The sequence below is a fragment of the Rhamphochromis longiceps genome, linkage group LG7 (genome assembly GCF_057381845.1).
Source record: "Rhamphochromis longiceps isolate RC_006_pf linkage group LG7, R_longiceps_female_GT1.1, whole genome shotgun sequence".
Classification (NCBI taxonomy): Eukaryota; Metazoa; Chordata; class Actinopteri; order Cichliformes; family Cichlidae; genus Rhamphochromis; species Rhamphochromis longiceps.
This window is the reverse complement of record NC_140563.1, coordinates 7,741,237-7,759,104: the sequence shown is the minus strand read 5'-3', so window position 1 is coordinate 7,759,104 and position 17,868 is coordinate 7,741,237. Positions and strand designations below refer to the sequence as shown.

Sequence of the window (17,868 nt, the reverse complement as noted above, 5' to 3'; positions counted from 1 at the left end):
AGTGCTACACACACACATAGCTTCATACAGCAAGTCATAGCAGGAAAGAAAAGCTCAGATGAACAGAATGTCTGCAAGTGGAAGCAAAGTTCGAACATACCAAGACAAAAAAAATCCCTTAAATATGCTGTATAATAGAAGGAAAATGGAATTTAAATTAAATATGAGCATATATACTGTTCTCCATTACCACCACTGCATATAGTGCTTCTCGTGGGATTTGTCACCCACTGCCAACAGCTTACATAGCTGGGTCATGCCCCATCTCTTCAAAGGCCTTCTGATCTGTAGTGCTTATTATTAGTCTTTGCTTCCCACAGGAGGGCCTGCTGTCATCTGCCCAGTAGCCTCTGTTGACCACCATCCATCTACACACCCTCTCACCAGCAGACCTTTCAGCACAGTCATAAAGGTTCAGGATCTACAGCACCAACACCACGAAAGACAAAGGTCTCCACATCCAATCAAACGTGACCCTCTCTGACCTTTTTTTTCTTAAATTTAACTAAATATTCAGAAACATGTTGATAAATTCTCAAATCATTAGTTGTTTTGACTTTGCTTACAATAGCTGTGCACACTGCAAAGTCTGCATCAGAGCCCACATGACAGAGAGAGAAATAGAAAGTACTTTTAGGGTAAATGTGACTGTTTAATAAAGCATATGTCTCCTAAGAATCTTGTGAGGTATGACATTGGACTTTCATATCCATCTACATTTTTCTCAAAGTACAGAAAAGTATCAAGTGTGAAACTATTATAATTTCCATATATGAACTGCGATGCATGCTTATAAAAAAACATGTGTTGTACACTAAGGTAAACCTAGAGTCTAAAGGGGTTGGGTATATGTGTTTAAGGCCTTTTAAAGGTCTCAGTAATATCTGAGGCGCAAAAGCTCCGCTCAAAGTTTGAAAGCCTCTCTTCTTAGAAAAGAAAACTGACCTATAGTAACTCTGTAGCCTAATGGAAACACGTGATATTTCGCCAAATAGCAAAGAAGTCATAAAGAGGAAAAACTAAGATGAAAATACTGCTTTGGAAAATTTGTTCCTGTGCTGTAACCTGAGAGCCCGAGGTGGATAGTCATCTGGAAGCTCCGTTTACCTTTTTCTCTCTGTTCTACGTGCACGTTCCTGCAAGTGTGTGCATGTTGCCTTTGAGTGTGACCCAATGCTTTCCATGTGTGCACAGGAAAGGCAACTGTCATTTTGTTTTGATGGGACCAGATAGATCACCCATATGTTAGGACCAGAGAGCAGCACCACTGCCTGGTGATGACGCCATCCCTTCCCACAAAGCCCAACATCAACAAAGCAGGGACAGTAACCAAAAGAAGTTGTGTTTTTGACATTTGATTTTCCACTATCTTTCCTTTTTTTCAGGAAAATGCTTGCAAAGTATATTCCCCTTCTGTCTACGATTAATCTTCTAAATACTGGAGGCTGGACAAACTCCAAAAACTGTTGCTTTGATCTTGGAAATTGAGCCTAACTGAAGGAAGGAAAATTTTGAGGCAGCAGATAAGCAAATAAATTACTTAAAATCAAAGACCTAATCTTTAAAATCAGTACACTATGTTTCCAGATCAGTATTACAACATCATATGTAAAGATCCCCCATATGTATGCTATGGAATTGCTTGTTGATTGCTTAGTTTAAAACCTAGTTTTCTAAAAAGGAAATTTTGGCTTAAAGTCTAGAGGTACATAATGGAAAATGAAAAGTTGTCTGTCTATTATAAGCTGTAAAAGATAAACACAGCTGACTTACTAACGACTTCTTTATAAAATTAATGTGGCTCCTGCAAAGAAAAGAGTATAAAGTCTTTATAGTGATAGATTCGTTGCTTGGTTAAGACTAAACAAATAGCGTCAAACTTGTCAATTTTAACATTGTGGTTTCCATGTTATTTTAAATATATTCATAATTTTCTGATCATCAGTTGATCTTGAAAGCCGTTCTCCTGCGTGTCATACACACCCTTAAAAAACACACACACACGCCCTTCACCTTCCCCAAAATAATCCACACGCGGAAACAGTAGTGAGGCCGATGCTATGGCTAAGGGATCCTGGGGCTGTGTGATGTGGAAGCTAAACGTCTACTGTTTCAGAAAATAAACATAACAGGATTGTCCCAGAGTAACACACGTTCGCCAGCAGACAGACTCATAATATTTCCCCCATCTGATGACAGCAGGGAGAGTTTTCCATAGTGATAACAGGAATGTTTTCACACCCTTTAGACACATACAGTCTTCCTCATTGTGGTCAATCTCAAACAGAGAACCTATTTTGGGGCCAACGCACATACAGTTAAACGTAAATGAAGCACGGTCACCCACTGCAGACAGTGACAGAGGATACGCCTGCTGGCCTGGCTGTGATTTTCTCTCAGTCTCCTGGAGGGACTTATCTTGAATTCTTCTTTGCTCTGTTTTAGATCAGCTTGTAATCCCTCTTCTCCATCACTGGAGTCATTCCTGACTTTTTATTTCTCTTTGTGAGCCTAAAAGATCTTTGGGCAAGTGCAAACACCCACATACTGCAACACATAAGCATATGAAATATGGTGATGTACTGTTTTAGAGCAAAGTGCCAGAAACTACAGTTCCCTGAATGGATTGACTCCACAGACTCCCTTGTTAAACTGTCCAAGTTTACAGCAGACATAAACATGTGTTCAAAAAACAGTTTTGGTCTCTACGGCTAATTTCCCCCCTTCAAAGCAACTGCACCTCTTTTGTCAATGTTCATACAAAAGAGTCAAATGTTTGTCCACTAAGCCTGTTTTAGCTGTTGTAGCCGAAAATAACATCAGACTTAATATCACAGTGAACTGCAGGTGCACCTTGGTAACAAACTTATCTGCCCATCTCTGGTGTTGGCTGATAACTTCCAAGCTTTACTCTCACATCTAAATATGTTCAGTATCTTCTTAGCTATACTGTGTGGTGCTTTAGGGCACTGCTGACCAGAAACCAATTAATTTCAATAAATAACAAGCATGCACCTTTAAAAAAAATCCACACAAACTGGCAATGGTCGCAATGCACCGCTGAAGGTTTTAACACATAGTCCACAAAGCAATGAGTGACACTGCGGTGGCTACATCCATCTCAAACATTTTGAGGCTGTATGTTTCTTACAGCTGTGATGAATAGCACAGACTGGCACAGCGGCAGCCATTGATAATTCTTGGAATAACACAGACCAGCCTTCCTCTACATCCCCTGTCAAGCCCAGGCTCTAGTATCACACATACACAGATGTATGCTGTGTAATACACAGACACCGTTCAAAACCACAGTTTCACAATACCACTATGTACATTCAACAGTGAAGCGAGAAGCTGCTACCTGCCAATTTCTTTTTTTCTTGGACTCCGTCTAAGAATATTAAGCTTCCTTTTCTTCACTCTTCCAGCATTAGCATTTGATTAAGTACAGTGACTTGCCCAGAAATGCAAATACAACATCGCGCTAATCCAAGAGCTCAGTAACTGAAACCTTTTGAGATGAGGCCAACAGTGATCAAACAGAACACTGTGCTCCTCTGAGCATTCATGAAGATCTAAATATGCAATTAAGACCCCTGGGGTTCACCTGGCTTTCTGTGCGTTCCACCAGCCCATGTCCCAACAGGTTTAGAGCAGGTGGGAGGGTGATGTTATTCACACCTGACTGGCTTTTTTTTACTCTTATCCTGATACACTGCAAAAACTCAGAATCCTAGCAAGTATATTTGTCTTGTTTCTAGTCAAAATAATGTCTGTGAAGGTTCTCAGTCATCCAGGTCATCGTAGTCAAAGGAGCTTGCAAAGAAAAGCGTCTGGACTTCTTTAAGTTGCTTGAAGACGTTTCACCTCTCATCCGAGAAGCTTCTTCAGTTCTAAGGTCAAATGGTGGAGAGTCCCAGATATAAACCTAGTGGGAGTATCCCCCCACAGAGGGACAAAAGGACCCCCTGATGATCCTCTAATCGCCTGAGCCAAGGTGTGAAACTGGGCGTGGGTCCCAATCAGACAGAGTTTCGGGTGTGTTCATTGTGAAACCTGGCCCCACCTTATCATGCGAATTCCTGAGGTCAGATGGCCCAGGATGTGAGTGGGCATTAAGGCGTCTGGGAAGGGATCTCAAAACTGGATTATAGATGGCAGAGAGTTGGTGTCGTAAACCCCCGCCTCTGTTCAAAGATGGTCGCTCACAGTGGACATAGATGGCTTCTTTCACTCCTCTTTCAAACCATCTGTCCTCTCTGTCCAAAATGTGAACATTGCCATCCTCAAAAGAGTGTCCTTTATCCTTAAGATGCAGATGGACTGCTGAGTCTTGTCCTGTGGAGGTGGCTCTTCTGTGTTGTGCCATGCGCTTGTGAAGTGGCTGTTTGGTCTCTCCAATGTAGAGGTCTGAGCATTCCTCGCTGCACTGTACAGCATACACCACATTGTTAAGTTTGTGTTTTGGCGTTTTGTCTTTTGGGTGAACCAGTTTCTGTCTGAGCGTGTTGCTGGGTCTGAAATACACTGGGATGTCATGCTTGGAGAAAACTCTCCTGAGTTTCTCTGATACACCGGCTACATAGGGGATGACAATGTTGTTGCGTCTGTCCTTCTTATCCTCCCTCGCTGGTGTCTGGTCTTCTTTTCTGTGCCTCTTTGCTGACTTTAAGAACGCCCATTTAGGATAGCCGCACGTTTTGAGTGCTTCCTTTACATGTGTGTGTTCCTTCTTTTTTCCTTCAGGCTTAGAGGGAACATGTTCTGCCCGGTGGTGTAGGGTCCTAATTACTCCAAGTTTGTGTTCCAAAGGGTGATGGGAGTCAAAGAGGAGGTACTGGTCCGTGTGTGTGGGCTTCCGGTAAACTTCGATGTTGAGTTTGCCGTTCTCTTCAATGTGCACGGCGCAGTCCAGGAAAGGCAAACAGTTGTCCTTTGTGTCTTCCCTGGTGAACTTGATGTTAGAGGCCGTGATATTAACGCACATTAACGCTGTGGATAAAAACATCAAGTTCACCAGGGAAGACACAAAGGACAACTGTTTGCCTTTCCTGGACTGCGCCGTGCACATTGAAGAGAACGGCAAACTCAACATCGAAGTTTACCGGAAGCCCACACACACGGACCAGTACCTCCTCTTTGACTCCCATCACCCTTTGGAACACAAACTTGGAGTAATTAGGACCCTACACCACCGGGCAGAACATGTTCCCTCTAAGCCTGAAGGAAAAAAGAAGGAACACACACATGTAAAGGAACCATTAAAAACGTGCGGCTATCCTAAATGGGCGTTCTTAAAGTCAGCAAAGAGGCACAGAAAAGAAGACCAGACACCAGCGAGGGAGGATAAGAAGGACAGACGCAACAACATTGTCATCCCCTATGTAGCCGGTGTATCAGAGAAACTCAGGAGAGTTTTCTCCAAGCATGACATCCCAGTGTATTTCAGACCCAGCAACATGCTCAGACAGAAACTGGTTCACCCAAAAGACAAAACACCAAAACACAAACTTAACAATGTGGTGTATGCTGTACAGTGCAGCGAGGAATGCTCAGACCTCTACATTGGAGAGACCAAACAGCCACTTCACAAGCGCATGGCACAACACAGAAGAGCCACCTCCACAGGACAAGACTCAGCAGTCCATCTGCATCTTAAGGATAAAGGACACTCTTTCGAGGATGCCAATGTTCACATTTTGGACAGAGAGGACAGATGGTTTGAAAGAGAAGTGAAAGAAGCCATCTATGTCCACTGTGAGCGACCATCTTTGAACAGAGGCGGGGGTTTACGACACCAACTCTCTGCCATCTATAATCCAGTTTTGAGATCCCTTCCCAGACGCCTTAACGCCCACTCACATCCTGGGCCATCTGACCTCAGGAATTCGCATGATAAGGTGGGGCCAGGTTTCACAATGAACACACCCGAAACTCTGTCTGATTGGGACCCACGCCCAGTTTCACACCTTGGCTCAGGCGATTAGAGGATCATCAGGGGGTCCTTTTGTCCCTCTGTGGGGGGTTACTCCCACTAGGTTTATATCTGGGACTCTCCACCATTTGACCTTAGAACTGAAGAAGCTTCTCGGATGAGAGGTGAAACGTCTTCAAGCAACTTAAAGAAGTCCAGACGCTTTTCTTTCCAAGCTCCTTTGACTAGTCAAGATAATCTTATCACACTTAAAACAAGACAAAATGAACTAAAGAGTAACATCCCAGTAAGATATGTTAACTTGTTTTTAGACCGTGGATCTTGAAACAAAAATTTTTTCACTCGTTCCATTGGCAGATTTTTCCTCTTATTTTAAGCAAAAATATCTTGTATTAAGTGAAAAAAATCAAGTGAAAAAATCAAGATCCACTGTAGGTGAACAAAGCATTGCCACATATTAAGACACCTGAGAGAGCATGCAAATGTGCATGCATGCTAACATTTTATGAATGCACACAATTAAAACCTCACTGTAAACACAATTTTGAAATATCGTGTTTAACAGCAGGTAACCAACATCTAAAGATTAAAAAGGTTCTGTTATCGTGTGATAATAATTGTTTCTATCACATAAAATTACAAGATAAAAGGAGACAAACAGGTTATTATTAACCTTTTTACATGAGAAAAAACTGCCTGCTGAAAAAAAAAATTGGATGGGAAAGTGTTAGTTGCCATGTGAGAACAAAGTTTATACATATGAATGGTAGAAAAAATGCTGGAAAGAATTGTATTAGATAAAAAGCTAAAAGGTAGCACATGATTGGCTGATTAATTATATGCAAGAAAAAGTTAGAGCAGAGAAATACTGGAGGTTACTGACCAGTGAAGGTTTGGTTTCCAGGTTGTCCTCAGGACATACTATGCCAGCTCTTATTCTGACGTATAACAAATAAGGATTTAATTTACACGTGGCAGTACTGACAATGACTAGAACCAACAAGCTGATAGAATAACAAGACAGCAGTGTGCCCTTGTGTTTCTCTCCAAGAAACACTGAGAAACACATGTCTCTGTTATAGCTTTGCAGGGTTTTCAAACTAAGTTAAAAATATCAGTGCTCAATACAGATGCTATTACTAAAATCAAAAGAAACAATATTTGGCTTACGTAATTTGGTCACAACATTAAAATCATTAAGAGTAAATAACACTGACCATTTCATTGGAGTGCACTGTTCTGTAGAGAAACCTTACTGATGTGAGGCTGTTACTTTAACATTTACCACCTGCCTAAACAATGCTGTAGACCAAGTACTTGTCTATGGCCTCGAACAAGCAATGCACATTAGCACACTACAGATCATGCTCAGAAATGACTCAGTAAACATAATAAATAAGGCACAAAGTCATCTAAGCTTCCCAAATCCAAATCTGCTCCATTGGGGTGGCTGTAGCTCAGGTGGCAGAGCAGGTCAGCCACTAATCAGAATCCGGTTCGATCCCAGGCTGCCTCCTGGCTGCATGCCAAATATCCTTGGGCAAGATACTAACCCCATGTTTGCCTGGTGGTGGTGCCAGTGTCCGGCAGCCTCGCCTCTGTCAGTGCGCCCCAGGGCAGCTGTGGCTACAATGTAGCTTGCCATCACCAGTGTGTGAATGTGTGTGTGAATGACTAAGTGTAAAGCACTTTGGGGTCCTTAGGGACTAAGTAAAGTGCAGGCCATTTACTATTTATCCACAGGATGCCCTAGAGCAAGCCCTATCCATCGAGTCTCGATAACAGAAACAATTGGACAGATGTGCATGCTGCTAATTCCATAGGCACTTACCCCATACCATCAGAGATTCAGGCTTCTGAACAAAGAGCTGATAGCAAGCCAAAGGTTCCCGCTCCTCTTCAGTGTGGGGGATCCAATGTCCATGTTTTTCAAAACACCATGAACTGTGCCAAATCATGTTATCTAATTAGCTGCTAAATGTTCCTCCAGTTGTTTCTTCAACGCACATATTAAACAAATATGTAAGACTGCTTTCTTCCATTTGCGCAACATCTCTAAAATTAGAAATATCCTGTCTCAGAATGATGCTGAAAAACTAGTTCATGCATTCATTACTTCCAGGCTGGACTACTGTAATTCATTATTATCAGGATGTCCTAAAAACTTGCTGAAAAGTCTTCAGCTAACCCAAAATGCTGCAGCAAGAGTACTGACAGGGACTAGAAAGAGAGAGCAGATTTCTCCTGTTTTGGCTTCCTGTTAAATCCAGAATTGAATTCAAAATCCTGCTCCTCACATACAAGGTCTTAAATAATCAGGCCCCATCTTATCTTAATGACCTTGTAGTACCACATCACCCTATTAGAGCACTTCGCTCTCGGTCTGCAGGCCTACTTGTTGTTCCTAGAGTATTTAAAAGTAGAATGGGAGGCAGAGCCTTCAGTTTTCAGGCCCCTCTTCTGTGGAACCAGCTTCCAGTTTGGATTTGGGAGACAGACACTATCTCTACTTTTAAGATTAGGCTTAAAACTTTCCTTTTTGCTAAAGCATATAGTTAGGGCTGGACCAGGTGACCCTGAATCCTCCCTTAGTTACGCTGCAATAGACGTAGGCTGCCGGGGATTCCCATGATGCATTGAGTTTTTCCTTTCCAGTCACCTTTCTCACTCACTATGTGTTAATAGACGTCTCAGCATTGAATCGTATCTGTTATTAACCTCTGTCTCTCTTCCACAGCATGTCTTTTATCCTGTCTTCCTTCTCTCACCCCAACCGGTCGCAGCAGATGGCCCCGCCCCTCCCTGAGCCTGGTTCTGCCAGAGGTTTCTTCCTGTTAAAAGGGAGTTTTTCCTCCCCACTGTCGCCAAAGTGCTTGCTCATAGGGGGTCATATGATTGTTGGGTTTTCTCTGTATCTATTATTGTGCGATCTACTGTAGAATATAAAGCGCCTTGAGGCGACGTTTTTTGTGATTTGGCGCTATATAATTAAAATTGAATTTAAAAATCATTTTTAATACCACTTACTTTTCCAGGCTTTTGTTGCCTCATCCCATTTTTTTTTAATTTTCCTCAAATTCAAAATGAGCTACTATTTTTCATGAAATACACAAATGTCTAATTTTACGCACTTGATATGTTTTCTGTTGTGAATAAAATAAGGGCTTATGAGATTATGAGCAAATTATTGCACTTTGTTTTACCCACATTTTATACACATCCCAACATTTTTTGGAATTGGGGTTGTAGTTATTTTAATGGAAAAATAATGAAATGCAGCTTGTTTACCAAATGTGAAGATTTACTTACATTTTTTTGTATAAAGAAAGCCAATGCTAGTAAAGTTAAACAACACATTTACACTGCGCTGATGCGCACACACACTCTTCATGACGGTTTACATTGTAGGGAAGGGATCAAAACTATAAATGAACACATATGGAATTGTGTAGTAAACAAAAACGTGTGAAATAACACACAAAACATGTTTTATATTTTAGATTCTTCAAAACAGCCACCCCTTGCTTTGATTACTCCTTTGCACACTCTCAATGAGCTTCATGAGGTAGTGAAATGGTTCCCACAGATGCTGAGCACTTGTTGGCCCTTTTGCCTTCAATCTGCGTGTTACGGTCCTGGGTCATTTTGACCCAGCATTTTCAGTTCTTACATATTATGGTAATGGTATTCTGATCCTTTTGTTATGCTTTGTTTATTAGTATTATTCTATGTTCTTTGTGAGGGGTTAGTTCCTGGGTTGTGTCTCGTGTTTAGTATAGGTTCACTTCAGTGTCAAGTGTCTGTTTCTTGTTTCCTGTTTTATTGTGAAAGGTTGTGCCTCATGTCAATGTGTCTAGCTTTGCTCCCCGTGTCTCGTTAGCCCAAACCCTCTCAGCTGTGTCTCCCTCCTGTTTCTCATTCCTTGATGACTCACTCAGTGTATTTACGTCCAGTGTGTCCTTGTGTCAGTGTCGTTAATGTCTACTCACCCTCAGCCTATACTCTGTGTTTTGGTCCCTGATTATCTGTCTGCCAGTTTATATTTTCCCAGTATAGTTTGTCCCCTGTTCAATCTGCAACCTGCAAATAAAGCTGTTTACTTTGAGTTCAACTTCGCCTCACTGAATCCTGCATTTTTGGTCCTTCCTCCCTGCTGGGTTTACGTCAGGTGACTGTGGCAGCCAGGCTATCTGGCTCAGCATTCCATCACTCTCCTTCTTGGCCCTTGCACACCCTAGAGGTGTATTTGATGGGATGGCGTGTCACTGCAGGATGCTGTGGTAGCCATGCTGTTTCAGTGTGCCTTCAATTTTGAATGAATCTCCAACGGTGTCACCAGCAAATCACCCCCACACCTCCTCCTCCATGCTTAACGGCGGGAACCATGCATGTAGAGACCATCTGTTCACCTTTTCTGTGTCGCACAAAGATCTCAAATTTGGACCCATCAGACCAAAGCACAGATTTCCACTGGTCTAATGTCCATTCCTTGGTTTTCCAAGGAATGGACATTAACTTCATTAAGAAGGCAAGACATTCCACAAATGAGCCCTGACAAGGCACACCTGTGAAGTGAAAACTATTTTAGGTGACTACATCATGAAAATCATTGAGATAAGGCCAAGGGTTTGCAGCACTCTCAACAAAGCAAAGAGCAGCTAAAATATTAAACATATTTAGAGTTATTTATCATTTTTTCTTTCTACATAATTCCATATAACTTGCTTCATATATTTGATGTCTTCAGTATGTATCTGCAATGTAGAAAGTAGTAAAATAAAGAAAAAAACATCAAATGAGAAGGTGTGTCCAAGAGATACAGTTTCACTGCAGACAAACTTTAAAAAGTTTTAAAAAGTTTCTTTCAAAAAAATATTTTAAAAACTCCCAATGACTCATTTAATAGTAAAATTACTACATACCTATTCCATCACTATCTGGAAGCACTGTGGTATTCAGTGCAAACAGATCTAACACAAAGCTGACAGCTCCAAAATGTTCTGCATGTACATCATTCATGAGCACACACTCCTAATGTCACTACAATGAGCTGACTTACAGCAGATCACCCAGTGTCTGTTCAGTCACAATGATGGCAGCTAAGTGCACGGACACGGTTGAGCAAAGGCCTCATTGTGGAATAAAATGCATGGTCTAAGCTGTAAGAGAAGAGCTTGCCACATTTCATTAACCTCACATTGAACTGAGCAGATCTGATGAAGTCATAAAGTCCAAACCTCATTTTGCTTTCATTGAAAAGACTTTCACTACAGCGCACAAGTCATCAATCATGTCCGCACTCAGGCTGCCCAGGGGCCAGTATGCGGATACAGCTACACACACAAGCATCCACTGAGACATATGTATATACTCAAGGGCACAAATACTCATTTAGAAGCACTGTAGATTCAGCCATTCTCTATATCACCCTTACCCACCTTTTTTTCTCATACACGCACAGACACACACACGCACACAAACCCATGCACACATCTGTGAGGCAACATGCTTTAATCAGTCAAGCCAAATGGGTTTAAACAAAAACAGTGATAAAGCTTTTCCTTTGTGCTGCAGGCTCTAGAGTGCCATGCACAGTCATCTGCTGAGAAATAAGGAGCCTTAGAGACAAAAATAACCAGTGATGCCTGACGCTGTCTAATCACTTTCTACCAAGGCCTGAAGAAGAAGAGGTTTGAGGACAGACAGACAGGCAGCAATACATACTTAGCAAAAAAAAGAAAAAGGAGGAAATGGAGGAGGACAAAGTAAAAGACAGCTTAGTGTTTATTGTTAAGGTCATATATTATTTATCCATCTATATGAACACAAGAAGAAAACTGCAGAGCTCTGTTGACTATTTTTGGCATAGTTTAAGTAACAGTTTTGCTGAATTTGATAATAATCTCTATTTCCAGCCTTTTTGTAAAAGTGCTGAAAGAGAAAACAGGAAAGAACTAGAGGGGATTTCAAAATATTAATGTGGGAATAAACCCCTGCTTCTTAATGAGGACTGTACAGCTGTGGTTTCAACTTGCAGCCAACTGAGCCTGTTGAGTACATGGAAAAAAGCAAGATAACTGCAGGATTTAACAATCTTAAGATACAGCAGAGTGGAGAAGCTTGTTGGGCCTTTTAAAACCCCCACATCACTCATGCTAACCAGTCTGTCCGTTTCAAGGAAATACCTCCTTACAGCAATTCATTTTGATACATCCACTGGACTTGTCCACTTATTAAAGTGTACAATCTGCGGCCAGCTCTGGACGACTTTCATCATAATTTCCTTCCTTCAACGTCCCAAAAGAACTTAATAATAACTCTGACTATGAGGCCAAGAGCAAAGATAAATATTGTCCATTACTTCGGTTCTCTGGTAAAAGAGAACAAATGTTGCAGCTGAAGTAGCGAGCCACTCTCTATTATACTTTACAGCCTCCACCACAGTGCCCTCTTTAGTGCTACAGCTTCTCAGCATGAGCTGGATGACCTCCCAGAAACTTAGGAGAAGCTTTACATTCATAACCGCAACAAAATATATTGTAAGACAAGCTGGTTTATCATAGATACATTAGTCAAAGGAGCTTGCAAAGAAAAGCGTCTGGACTTCTTTAAGTTGCTTGAAGACGTTTCACCTCTCATCCAAGAAGCTTCTTCAGTTCTAAGATCAAATGGTGGGGAGTCCCAGATTTAAACCTAGTGGGAGTTTCCCCCCACAGAGGGACAAAAGGACCCCCTGATGATCCTCTAATCGCCTGAGCCAAGGTGTGAAACTGGGTGTGGGTCTCAATCTGCCAGGGTTTCGGGTGAGCTCATTGTGAAACCTGGCCCCACCTTATCTATCTTATCTATCACCTTATCACCTTATCTAAGGTGGGGCCAGGTTTCACAAATAGAACTGAAGAAGCTTCTCGGATGAGAGGTGAAACATCTTCAAGCAACTTAAAGAAGTCCAGACGCTTTTCTTTGCAAGCTCCTTTGACTACGATGACCTGGATGACTGAGAACCTTCACAGACATAGATATATTACTTCAGGGTTGGCTAGATTTATGGTAGCTCTCCCGATTAAACTTGAAATTCTCCTCTTCAAACAAGCACTCTGTATTACATCAAGTCTTGGCAAACATTTATGTTTATAATACATTGACTGATTTCATCACTATTCTCTTTACACTACTCATCGCCACGATTGTTTTTAATATAAGTGAACTATGACTAAAGAGACGCAAACGCGTAGGCTGGGAGAGCGCGGTCGCTGGCAGTATGGTGCTCTCGAGCCAAAATCCATTATTCTGTTCTTCAACCGAGACCCATAAACATTTTCCTGTGTTTTCATTTCCGACAGGAAAAGCAGTTTTTAGCAGACATTTGGCATCTCTGACAGACATGGTCAAAGGGTTACTAAAATATTCCACTATTTATACGTTTACATATATAACCAGTACAAGGTTACAAGGTTTATATTGGTCAAGGGTAATCCTCTAGTATGCATAAAATGATATTTTTAATATTAACATATAATATTTATTGATTGACAGTGCATGAATCAGAAGCAGAAAAAATAATAAAGCACATTAGTATTATTTGATTAAGATGCCAGCAGTTGTTTACTTGCATTCCTGAATAAAAAACTTGTTTTACTGGTTGAATGCTATGTTTAATTCATTTCTGACTTCTCAGAGAAATCCACTTTGTAAAAACAGGAATTTAGTTTGTTTTTGCCACAAGTTTTTGCCAGATTTCTAAAATATTTCTGTTTTCTTGTCACGTGGTCTATAAAAATGTGTTAGGCACTAAATATTCTTGCAAAAATATAAATCCACCTGGCAAGTTATTGATTACTGCAGCACTACATTGCATACAATTACGACATATCCAGACATAATAAAAATAATCTGGTCCTTGCAGGTATAGTTCATGTCAGGCTCTATGGACCTCATTTTAAGGCCTGCTGAGGACCAGGTTACTTTTATTACTTGCTGATACAGAAAACCTTAATTTAAATAGGTTGTACTTTCTTTTTACCACAACAGTATAAGAAATTATTCCATGTGCTTGTGTATGATGAAAGTTTATTTGAAAAAAGGCAATAAAAGCCCTTCCTTCTTTCATAAAAAGATCTTTGGAAGTGCTGAGAGGAAAAAGAGCAGGTCCAAGTGCTTTTACCAAACTAAGTGGGTGCTAACAACGTTCCTTGATTGTTATTGTAGTAAACTTTCTCATAAATGCCACACAGCAGAATGGTATATATCTGCATACACAAGTACAACACCTCAAAGTGGCAAGCAGAAACCCTCAGTGGGCAAGTCCTGAATTTTCTTTCTATATGAAACAGTCGCGTTTATTACAGCTCTTGATGTGCAACTGTAGGAGGCTGGGGACAAAACACATCGAGAGGCCATGTGTGTTAGAACAGAATAAAATATGAACGCAAATACAGATGTAGGCCAGCCACTTGCGGCCATGTTTAGACTTCCACGTGGCTGTTTGAGTTGTGTGAAACTGTCGAGTGAGGGTTGTACTGTTGTCACAGAGTTTACATATACCAAAAGTAGTTTTCGTGAGAGTAAAAAAAGCCAGACAAGTATAAGCATAAAGGGGATAAAAAAAAGGGCTGAATCTGGTTTGGTTTACTGCACACTTTTACAATTAGTTCCATTGAGAAGCTGGAACCCAGTACCAAAATTGAACAGGTTCTAATTTCTGGTTTAAATTGCAGGAGACAAAAGTATGATGTTGGTGCTCTTATAAAACACAGACGGACACAGTTGAGAAACTTGGAAGACGAGTCAAAGTTATTGCTGAAAGTCGATATCAAGCAGTTCATATTATACAAGGAGATGAGACAAGCAAGAGTCAAAAGACAGCCTTGGGGGAAGAGGAGGGATTTGGGGATAGAAAAAAGAAAACAACTGATTTGGCTCATTCGCATACGTAACAAAAGAGCCTCTATAAATCTTTCCAAAAGAATATTAGCTGCATTCCTTAACTGTCAACTACTGGCTTTGTGGACAGTTGAAAACACAATTGCAGATCAATAAAAACTACTGAAGTCTTTTCCTTGTGGAGACATGGATTAAGACCCAAGAAAGGATGTAAGATGAATATGGGATGCTAAAGGATAGAGCTCAGTGAGTCTTGATGCCACAGGGAAGGAATCCAACCTGGCCAACAGGCTCTAGAGGATATAGTTCTTTCCCTCTTACTAACCATCATCAGGGAGAGTGCAATCAGCTGTGGTCCTGGAGGAAAATTAAGATGAAGGGGAAAAAACCCAGCACCCCACACCAGGCGCCCCTATGTTTTCCCCTTCTAATTCCCCCGAATCAGTGGTGCCAACTGTTCATTTGGAGAGATGAATAAAACTAACATGGTTGTTCCGGGCAAAGGGACAAAGACAGACATGCCAGTGGTCGAGGCAACTGGCAAGGCACGAGACACCACAGCATCCATCTGAAACCTTTCCTTCTGTTTCTTCTTCTAAACCCAGAGAAGAGATCTGATTACTTTCTACTGCTGCCAGTGGACATAAACACTGCTATACCTCGAGCTATATATGCCATAAATGCCCACGGTGAGAAATAGAACTGCTTTTACAGCAATTTATGTTTAAATGTCATCACAAATTTGCCTACTATGCTGCCCCAAAACCTATGATAACGAGGTTTTAAGTTAGAGTGTTGAAAACCTTTAGAAGTGAGAAAAGTGTGGCTTATGGGCACTTTGAATCAAATCTGCCAGCATTTAGATCAAAGATCACACTGCTGTTAAAAAACACTCTTACGCCCACAAACAGACACAATCCCAACCACTAACACAGTCTGCGACACATCCTTGGCAAGAGAGCACATGCTAAATTATACCCCGTCCCCGCGTACACAGTTAATGCAGATCCATTAATGATTATCTTTACAGACAAGGATCTGTGTCCTCTGGCATTTCTGCATCTTTACTAGTGCAGTATATTTTCTGTACCCTGTTTGAGCAGCACAGTTTCCACTTTGGAGCAACTTTCAGAAAGATTGAAAATAAACATCGAGTGCTACCGAACCTCTGTAATGGTGCTTTCCTCTGAGAGTGTGTGGATGACGGAGCTCTGCTATTTGTCTCTTTTTTATAACCACTAGAAAAGCACCCGCAGATTCAGCTAGATGTTTTGGAAACCATTGAGTTATGGTTTTACCACACTGATGTCACTGTTTAATAGCAATGGTTGTGCTGAATTCTGGACTTTCCTTAAGTGCTTGAATCATCTCATCAAAACCAAAAATGAGGACAGATCGTACTTGCTGTTCCTCGCTGGCCTTCTGCTTTCTACACAATCAACAGGCCATTTATCGAAATTAACTTGTGGGCCAGAACTTCGACTGTGGGTAATGAGTAAATACAAACCAGAGATGTATGGTTGGTCTATGGTTTTTCTGTCACAGTGTTTGTGTTGAGAAACACTAACCTCAACCAGACACATGCACACTCAGCCATTTTTATTCATGAAAATGAACTAAAATAAATTACAGCCTCAGACCTAAAACTATGAACTATGAGTACATAAAAAGCAGAACTATATGGCCTGCCTGTCTGACAGGGTTTGTGTTGACTAAGAAACCCCTGATCTCTCCCTCAGTCTCACTCCATCCATTTCTTCTTCATGTTCTTTCTCTTCAGCTCTGACTCATTCTCCATTACAAGTCCCAGGTCTGGCGTCAGACGAAACACCAAGTCAAAGTTCCTTAATCAAATAAGTAATTTAAAGTCCTGCCTCTTAGTCTCCATGGTCTCCTATTCTGTTGGACTTTTACCATGGTTGCCTCCACTGGAAAGTTAACCACTGGAATACAAGTCTTTAACAATGTGGGTTGTGCACAGTATTGTTATGTTTATGCATACATGGTTTTAATCTTACAGTGGGGGGAGAGAAGCATTATCTCATATTTAGTTTTGTATAAATAAGAAAAGAGCATGTGTGTTAAATTCATTGTTTATGAAAAACCAAATGAAGACGCATAGAGTCAATTAGAGTGCACAAACACACAATCAGGAGATATATCCATAATGACATCATGGACTGAACCATGACATCGTATTACCCATCCAAAGCCTTTCCCTCTTCCTTTGAGTGATGCCAGAGAGAAAAACACAAATTATAAATATTGCATTGGAAGCAGACACTCCTAATCTGTTATCAACAATCGTCTTCGGGCCGGCTGTAAAAACAATACTGGCAGAATTCTTACTTTCCCAATACTCGACAAAGATATATATATTAATATTAAGGATATAAACAAAAACTAACAGCTTGCTTAACCTTTCCATGACACGGGGAAGGCAGTTTACATAATCCGTCTTCTCCCATTTGGACTCAGCCCCGAGGCCATCTGTCCATATTCTAACCTTCTTCCTCCTGCTGCTGCTCTCTCTGACCACTTCAACTGCCACAGCTACTTCAGTATGCAGCAGATCTAACGTGAAACTACCTTTACATTACCATACTTTCTAATTGCTGACATTTTTCAATCTGACAGTTGCGGAGATGAGAGGGGAGTGTAGATTGTTCTGGTTTAGCTCGCTGCTTTCAAGGCTCACTGGGTTGTCTATTATTTCCCTGATGGCCTTTTAAAAGAGGCTCATCCATCACTCCCTGACAGCATCTGTCTCTCTCTAACCTCTCTGGCCTGATATGAAATAATATTTTTAAAAAGTCAAGTCTGTCACAGTAATGGACAGCTCCTCCCACTGGGTGGCAGGAAGTCAGAGCTGTGAAGCGTGTCACTCAAGTAATTCGTCTGTGTGGGTGGTGGGTGTTTGTGTGTGTGTGTGTGTGTATAATAGAAGAAAATGTCCAGGGCATCACAGCAAGAATGACAAGGAGAGACATGAGAAAAGACCCACAGAAAAACTGAGACGTCTTTAACTGAGACTAGAGCTGGGCGATAGA

General features: G+C 41.2%; 1 long non-coding RNA gene across 1 annotated transcript in view; it reads right to left on the bottom strand.

Annotated features, from left to right (window-relative positions):
- The window catches only part of LOC146664664 (uncharacterized), a 134,704-nt gene that overhangs the window by 37,796 nt on the left and 79,040 nt on the right, over window positions 1-17,868 (bottom strand). The gene's annotated exons all lie outside the window — the stretch shown is intronic.